General features: G+C 44.5%; 1 pseudogene; it reads left to right on the forward strand.

The window, feature by feature from the left end:
- Nucleotides 1-822: 822 nt before the first annotated feature.
- On the forward strand, nucleotides 823-4,507 carry LOC108784173 (annotated as a pseudogene).
- The last annotated feature ends 2,775 nt before the right edge of the window (nucleotides 4,508-7,282 follow it).

Raw genomic sequence — 7,282 nt, forward strand, 5'->3', positions numbered from 1 at the left:
GGCTGAGCGGACGTCTAAAGACGCACTGTCAGAAAGCCAGAGCCCTAGTTCGAGTGTCGCCGTCTGCGCATGCGCAGGCGCCTGTTGTGGGCCATAGAGCCATAATAGGAGCGGCGTCTTTGCATGGACGTGCACACGCACATGCGCGTCACGCTCACGTTCGTGCGCGTCATGCGCGCACGTGTGCACGGGCACGCGCCGACGTGTCATTTGAACAATTGGTGCCAACTGGGCTATAAAGGCTGTGTTCAGCTATCCTCCTATGCTGTCAGATCGTCAGCTTCCTGTGTTCTGTGTTCCTGTGTTTTCTGTATCCTGATTACCCGTTACTGACCCGGCTTGGACTACTCTCTGTTGTTGCTTGCTCCCTGAAGACCCCGGCTTGTTTTGACCTTGATTCTGCCTCATCCCTTGTACTGCATTGCTAGCTCGTTGACGACCTCGGCCTGCTTGACTATCCTTCTGCCTTGTGTGTTCTGCTTCCAGCTTCCTCAGCTCATCAGATCTAAAGCCTTCTGGATCCTCTTCGGTGCATCCGCATCCTGCTTCCTGCCCGGATCTACGCACGTCATCTCATCTCACAGGCACAACAGGCTAACCAGCCTCTGGCACCCTTGCCCCTCTGTGCCCCGGCGCCCCTGTAACCAATCCAGGTGCTCCGGGACCGGATCTGTGAGAGAGGCCGCCCTCGTCAACTCAGACTCCCCTAAGGTACGTGACACGCACGCTCAGATCTAGAGAGCTCCCAGCCGGCCGTTTTTTGGAATCTCATCAATAGTAAATGATAGTGGAAATCCAAAGAGGTGAAGTGAAACCTGTACAGCCTTAAAGACTGATGGATCCCACAACACATAAACTCTATCACATACATGGAATGGATTCCAGAGATCATCTGGATTTATATTTCTCTGGCAAGGAGGAGATGGTCTTTGCAGACAATTCTTTTAAATTTCCAATGATGAATCTTCACTACCAGTTCAGCAGTCGTAAGTACATTATATATTGGTAGAACTAACATACAAGACACATTAATACTGAAGAAGCTGAGTGTACCACTCATATAAGTAAAGCCTCCACCAACACCTGTCTGGTATTGGAGCAACCAAAAGGAGCCAGTCGTAGTGGGAGCCCCTAGAGCTCCATTATCACAGTTTCCTATTACACTATTGGTGGTCGGGGAATGTGTTATTTCTCACCTGGTAATCAGGTTGTGTCTGTAGATTTTACTTTTCAACCCCTTGGGCTTTTCTGCTTTTTTATTATTACAGCCTGCAATTAAAATGGATTTGATTGGGATTTTAAACCACTGGTCTACACAAAGTAACATGTAATACTAAAGTAAAAGGAAATATCTCCATTGTTAACCAAATGATTAATACTTAAAAATAATTAAAAAGGGTAAATACATTTTTTGAAGGCACATAATTGGTTGATTGAGGTCCAGTTTTGGACTTTAGTGAAGTGCCACATGAATCTGGAAAAAAACTTAAGGGTTTTTTAAAGAGGAAAATCCTAGTAATCCATAAAACACTGTTGAATCTGAAATACGGCAAGCCAGTCCAGTAACAATTAATTATAAAAAATTGAGTGCAGCCTGGATGGGCTTGTACCTGACACACTCAGACGGCAAGCATTACATTTGATTTAGGAATGAACCTCATGCTCATGTTTTCATGCCCCAGTACAATGTAGGAAAAAAAACTTAATGGCCCAAATACTTTTCTTAATTCTGTGCTCACGTGACCCACAAGGTCCTGAGTCTTCTCTCTTCTGGACTGCAGAGTGAGAAGGTCCTCCTTTGCGTGTCCACTGGTGATGTGGACATTTCCGAGTAGGTCTATTGGTGAGGCCCTGAGGACTCCAGTGGTGATGTGGTGATGTCACAATGAGGGGAGGCAACAAGACCAATCCACAGTTGGCCTTGACTGCAGTGGTGGATCTCTGGATTTCACTACCAGAAGAGGTGCTAAGGAGGGCGATGTGACAGCACATTCACATGAGAAAGGGCTTAGGAAGGTTATTATTATTATTTTTTGTTATTATTATACAGGATTTATAGAGCACCAACAGTTTGTTCAGTGCCTTACAATATAAGGAAGACATTACAATCACAATACAATTCAAGACAAGATGGTAAGGAGGATCCTGCCCCTGAGGGCTTACAATCTAAAAGGGAGGGGCAAGTGATACAAAAGGTGGTAGCTGTGTGGGGATGAACTGTTTGAGTGATAATTCAGTAGTTAGGATGAGGTGGGATAGGTTTCCCTGAAGAGATGATTCTTAAATAATTACCTAAAGGCAGACAGAGTGGGAGATAGCTGGACAGGTTGGAGTAGGGAGTCCAGATGAGAGATAACAAATGAGTGGATGAGAAGCTTTGTGCTTCCATTGGTGAGGAAGGGGTGTAATTTGTAGATGTTACAAAGGTGAAGGTGGCAGGATTTGGACAGTAATTGGATGTGGGGCAGAAAGGTGAAGTCAGAGTACTGTTTACTGTGAATGTGGAGGAGTGATGTTGTTTTTTTTTTCTATAGGGGTTATTCACTAATCTGCCAAATGAATAACTGATCCGAAGTGAAGGGCGCTGAAGCCTCTTCAGCTATTCACAGCAGCCCTGTACGGCTGTTTTTAGCCATGCATCGGCTGCATTCGGCCCGCTTCACCTGCCTTTGGTTTGGCCAAAGACCCTCAGCACCTCCCAATGTCGAGGGCATGGGGCCTGGTATGGTGCAGGGTGGGGGCACATGCTTGCGGTCTTTGGGCATTGGTGTCCCCCTTAAAATTCCTGAATTTGTAGGGGAACCCCACGCATTTTGTTTTGTTTTTTAACATCGGGGGTCCCACCTAACATTCCTACCAGACCTAAAGGGTCTGGTACCAATTGGGGAGGGGAACCGCATGCTGGTTTTTTTTTATTATTCAGTTTTTTACCAATTTGCAAGGAATCAGTCCGCTTCGGCGGACCGTTTCCACCAATCTAGCTGTACATTAGTGCATACAACAGCCCTTCGGTTTGGCTGAACCGAAGGGTTTCTGCAGCCGAAGTGAGCCGAAGGATTAACCGAACATTCGGCTAAATCCTTCGGCTCTTTAGTCAATAAAGCCATCAATCACCAGGACAGAACTCACATGTTAATAAACACAGCCATGTAACACAGAGACAGGGTTTAAATGGTTTTAAATCTGAAATGACCCTCATGACTGGTAAGTGCAGATAGTTTGTGGTGTATACATTACGTCAGTAGAGTATGCCATAATTGTTTTACATAACATGAAACAATATAATTAAAAAACATCCTTTAATGAATGAATTCTGCTTGCTGCACCGGATTATAATGAACATAACACCTGATTCTGTAATATCCCTTCTGGTCAAATTGCTGGTAAATTTTTGATTGACATCAGCATGGGTTCCCTAATCCCCCCATCTCTATTCCCCCTGCAATGCCTTCAAAGATATGGTTGTCCTAAATCTCAATGAACAATGTATCATGGAACTGAGCAGATGGCTACACGACCTCACTGGAGCTTATGACTGGAGACACACATTAGCTGTCGTGGCTGAGCTGGAAGGAACGAAGTGAGTTGTCCCTTGATGGCTGCACACTTTTTGGCTTTACTCTTCAGCTCTTGCCTTATTATGCTTTCAAAATTTAGGTTGAAGAGTAATGTGTCCTTAAAAGCAATGTCAGGAGGTTTTAGATATTTTAATAGTTAACATATCATTTGTAAACATTTAATTTAGGTAACTATGAAATATCGCATACGGATACATGATATTTGCATTGCTAGCCAGCAGATGGAGCTCATTTCCACATTTTCTATACCTGCTTTGCTGGGGAAAAAAAGAAGCTTGCTGACTACAGAGCTCAATAGCTCAAGCAGTCATTTATATTCAGAACTGAGTATATCGGAGCAGCGACATCTAGCAATTTACTTCTAGTTTTTCTGTCTGTAAGTTTGAATATAACCTGTAGACTTTGTAGATTAATGTAATTATAAACCAAAGTATGCCCATCACTTGCAGCTTACTGGAAGCTCTGCCTGTAATGCCCATTTAATGTTTTTTTTTCAGGGATCAACTTCAGAGGAAAGAAATGCAACTAAAGTCGTCCATCAAGCAGATTTTGAAATGTGATTTTGAACAGGAAAACATAACCTCCCCGGTGGTGTTAACGCTTGCTGACTGCATTGTTAGCGCATGGATACTGGATGTTATCAATAAAAATAAAGTTGAATACATGAAAAAATCTGGAAAAGATGATAAAGCTGCTGAAACCCAAAGGCCAACTGATACTTATTGGGTCATTAAATGTAACTTACATGACTGTTGGGGGGAAATGGTTCCATCATTTGAAATACAATGAGGACTTTGTGAAGAATGCCCTCGGTAAGCTGGGGTTAGTGATTTATTACTGTGCAGTGCAGAGGAGATGCAATGTGAGCGATCTCATAGATTATCGCGCTGTTGTGTTCGTTGTAGCTCGCAAGGGGGAGTAGTTGATTGCAGCTGATGGTATCAGGGCCCATTCACACCAGATCCAGTAGGTTCCGGTCCGATTCTGGCCAGAACGCACTGCATCGCAAGGCCGATTGTGTCTGTGGTCCGGTGCGATCAAAATGCTGCAAGCACTATTTTGATCGCACCGCACCGGACTGCAGGCACAATGTGCCTTGCGATCCCATGCGGGCGATTGCATTGCGGCCGGAGGGCGTGGCTACGTTGCCATTCACTTCAATGGTCTGCCATGCCCCCTTTTGCCCAGCAAAAAAGTGAGCCGGCCGCAATGCGATGCAGTGCGTTCCGGCCAGAATCGGACCGGTGTGAGAGGGCCCTTAAATGAGAGCTCCAAGAATTTTAAAAACTTACCTTTGCACCTGATCTTTGGTCCCCCCGGGCTGCTAAACTGGTTTTCACAGCCTCTTCATCTATGGGCATCATCAGTCTAAGGACCACTGGTGTCAAAAGGTCTAATGCACATCTATTGAATTGCAATAGATGTGAGGATTTCAAGGAACTCTCCATAGCCAGAATGGAGGGGGAGAGAGGTGAGTGCTGACCACCGCAAGACCAAGGGTCGTGTAAGTAAGTCGGCTTTATTTGACACCCCCCTTAGACAAAACAAGCACTTAATCCTAGCAATGTGGGGGTAGTCCCATTGCAAGGGAATGTTTTTAGATTTCTCTAAAGTTTTTCTTTAACCTGAGTGTGAGAGTGATACAAAGTATCTCCAAAAAACAAGTGGAATCAATTAGTGTCAGGAAGCACTGCAGATGTGATAATGTCAAGAAATATTAGCTTGCATTAAACTTCTATTCACTTGTGATTGTCCTAAAGCATGTCTCTTTCTTAATAAAGATCGATATTGTTTAAATTGAATCTTTATTTAAATTGAATAAAAATCAATAATCTATCTATCTATCTATACTATAGTAATTAAATTGCAATAAACCTTCCAATATTGGCACACAGCCACATGGACCTGCTTTTTCATTTGCACTCTCCTTAATGACCACAGTGTTTCATTTTGTATGAACATTACTATTATTATTATTATTATTATTATAAAGGATTTATATAGCGCCAACAATTTGCTCAGCGCTTTACAAAATAGTGGAGACAGTACAGTTACAATACAATTTACAGTACAATACAGTTTCAGAATAGGGTTGGAGGGGCCCTGCTCGTGAGAGCTTACAATCTAGTAGGAGGGGCAGTTGATACAAAAGGTAATAAGTGTTTGGATTGAGTTATTGGAGGAAGGAAAGGCAGTTATGTTGAGATGAGGTAGGCTTCCCTGAAGAGATGGATTTTAAAGGATCGCCTAAAGGTGGGCAGCGTAGGAGATAGGCGGACAGATTGGGGTAAGGAGTTCCAGAGGATGGGGGACACTCTGGAGAAGTCCCTTTTAAACTAGTATCGGTGCCGATGCCGTGTATTTGGGGGAGTACTCGTACTTATCCAGAAGTCTGTGTCTATTCACTCCCCTCTTCAAATCCTCCTCTATTTCCTCAATCCACAACTTGGAGGTTCTCAATACCGAGGACAAGGCCACTGCAGGCTGGAGGCCAATGCCCAAGGCAGTATAGGCCTTCACCAAATTATGTTCCATCTTACGGTCCATTGGATCTTTGAGGAACCCTGCATCATCCATAGGCAAGGCAGTATGTTTCTCTGATCTAACCACTGCCGCATCGATTTTAGGAGCTGCGTTCCAATTCTTAGCGTCTACGTCACTGGTAGGATAGAGCCGTCCTTTTTTCAGGTTTATCACATTCCTCCTTAATAAGCTTCTTGGTAATTCTGCTTACTGGGAAGGATGGCCTCATCCGTCTTTGTCCTGCAAAGTGTTTGCTGGAGGGTGCCAGAATTTCCTCCTGCTCCTTCATGCTCAAGGTTTTCCGCACCATGGAGATGAGTGCATCCACTCTTTTGGGTTCTAGAGAACCATGCGTTGTCGAATCTTCTTTGTCTGATGAAGAAGCATACTCCCCTTCCGAAAGCAACATTTCTTCCTCCGAATATTCTGAGGAATCAAACCGAGAACTGCTCCTTTTATGAGAATGACCAGCCTGTCTCCCTCTTTTGGCTACTGCCCGTTGGATGAGATCCAATATGTCAGGAGATTTAGAAGTGGACGCAGCCTCTTTAAAGCATTTCCCACATCATTTTTTCCCCCGTCAGGGCTTTGCTATCACAAGCTTGACATCTTGCGGACTTTTCCTTCTTTTTACCAGAGGAGGCAGAAGATTCTATTTCTGCAGGGCTAAAAATGAAACCGTTTGTCAGAATAAAAAATTCACTTTTTTTTTTATTATTCTCAGCCTTAGCTCCACAGATGCAGATCTGTGTGGCGAGCGGCATTCGTCCATGGTATCCATTTTCTTTGTAGAGTTCCAAAGGGTCCAAGAGAGGAACTATGCAACAGAGCAGTTTTCAAATCCCTTGCTTCCCTTTAACAGCCACCATGTATCCTCTTTTCCCCCTGCATAACGTTCTGGCCAGGTGTCTCACTATCTCTGCAGTCTTCCTCCCAGCCTATGGCAGCTGAGCTGGGCGGAGGAAGCTGCCGAAGACAACGGAACTAAATGTCATCGACAGGGATTGGCACGGACCAAGGCTGTGGCGGACATTTTCCAATGTAGAGGAAAATGTCCTTAGTGAAGGACCCCTATTCAGCCTTTGGCATCAGGCCAGCGAATTGCTGCTACTGTACTGATCTCTGCTAAGGCTTCCCCTCCCCCTCACCTCAGCGTCGGGCCCCTATTATTCAGCTGCTTG

The sequence above is a fragment of the Nanorana parkeri genome, unplaced genomic scaffold, assembly GCF_000935625.1.
Source record: "Nanorana parkeri isolate BGI_ZX_2015 unplaced genomic scaffold, ASM93562v1 scaffold100, whole genome shotgun sequence".
Lineage (NCBI taxonomy): Eukaryota > Metazoa > Chordata > Amphibia > Anura > Dicroglossidae > Nanorana > Nanorana parkeri.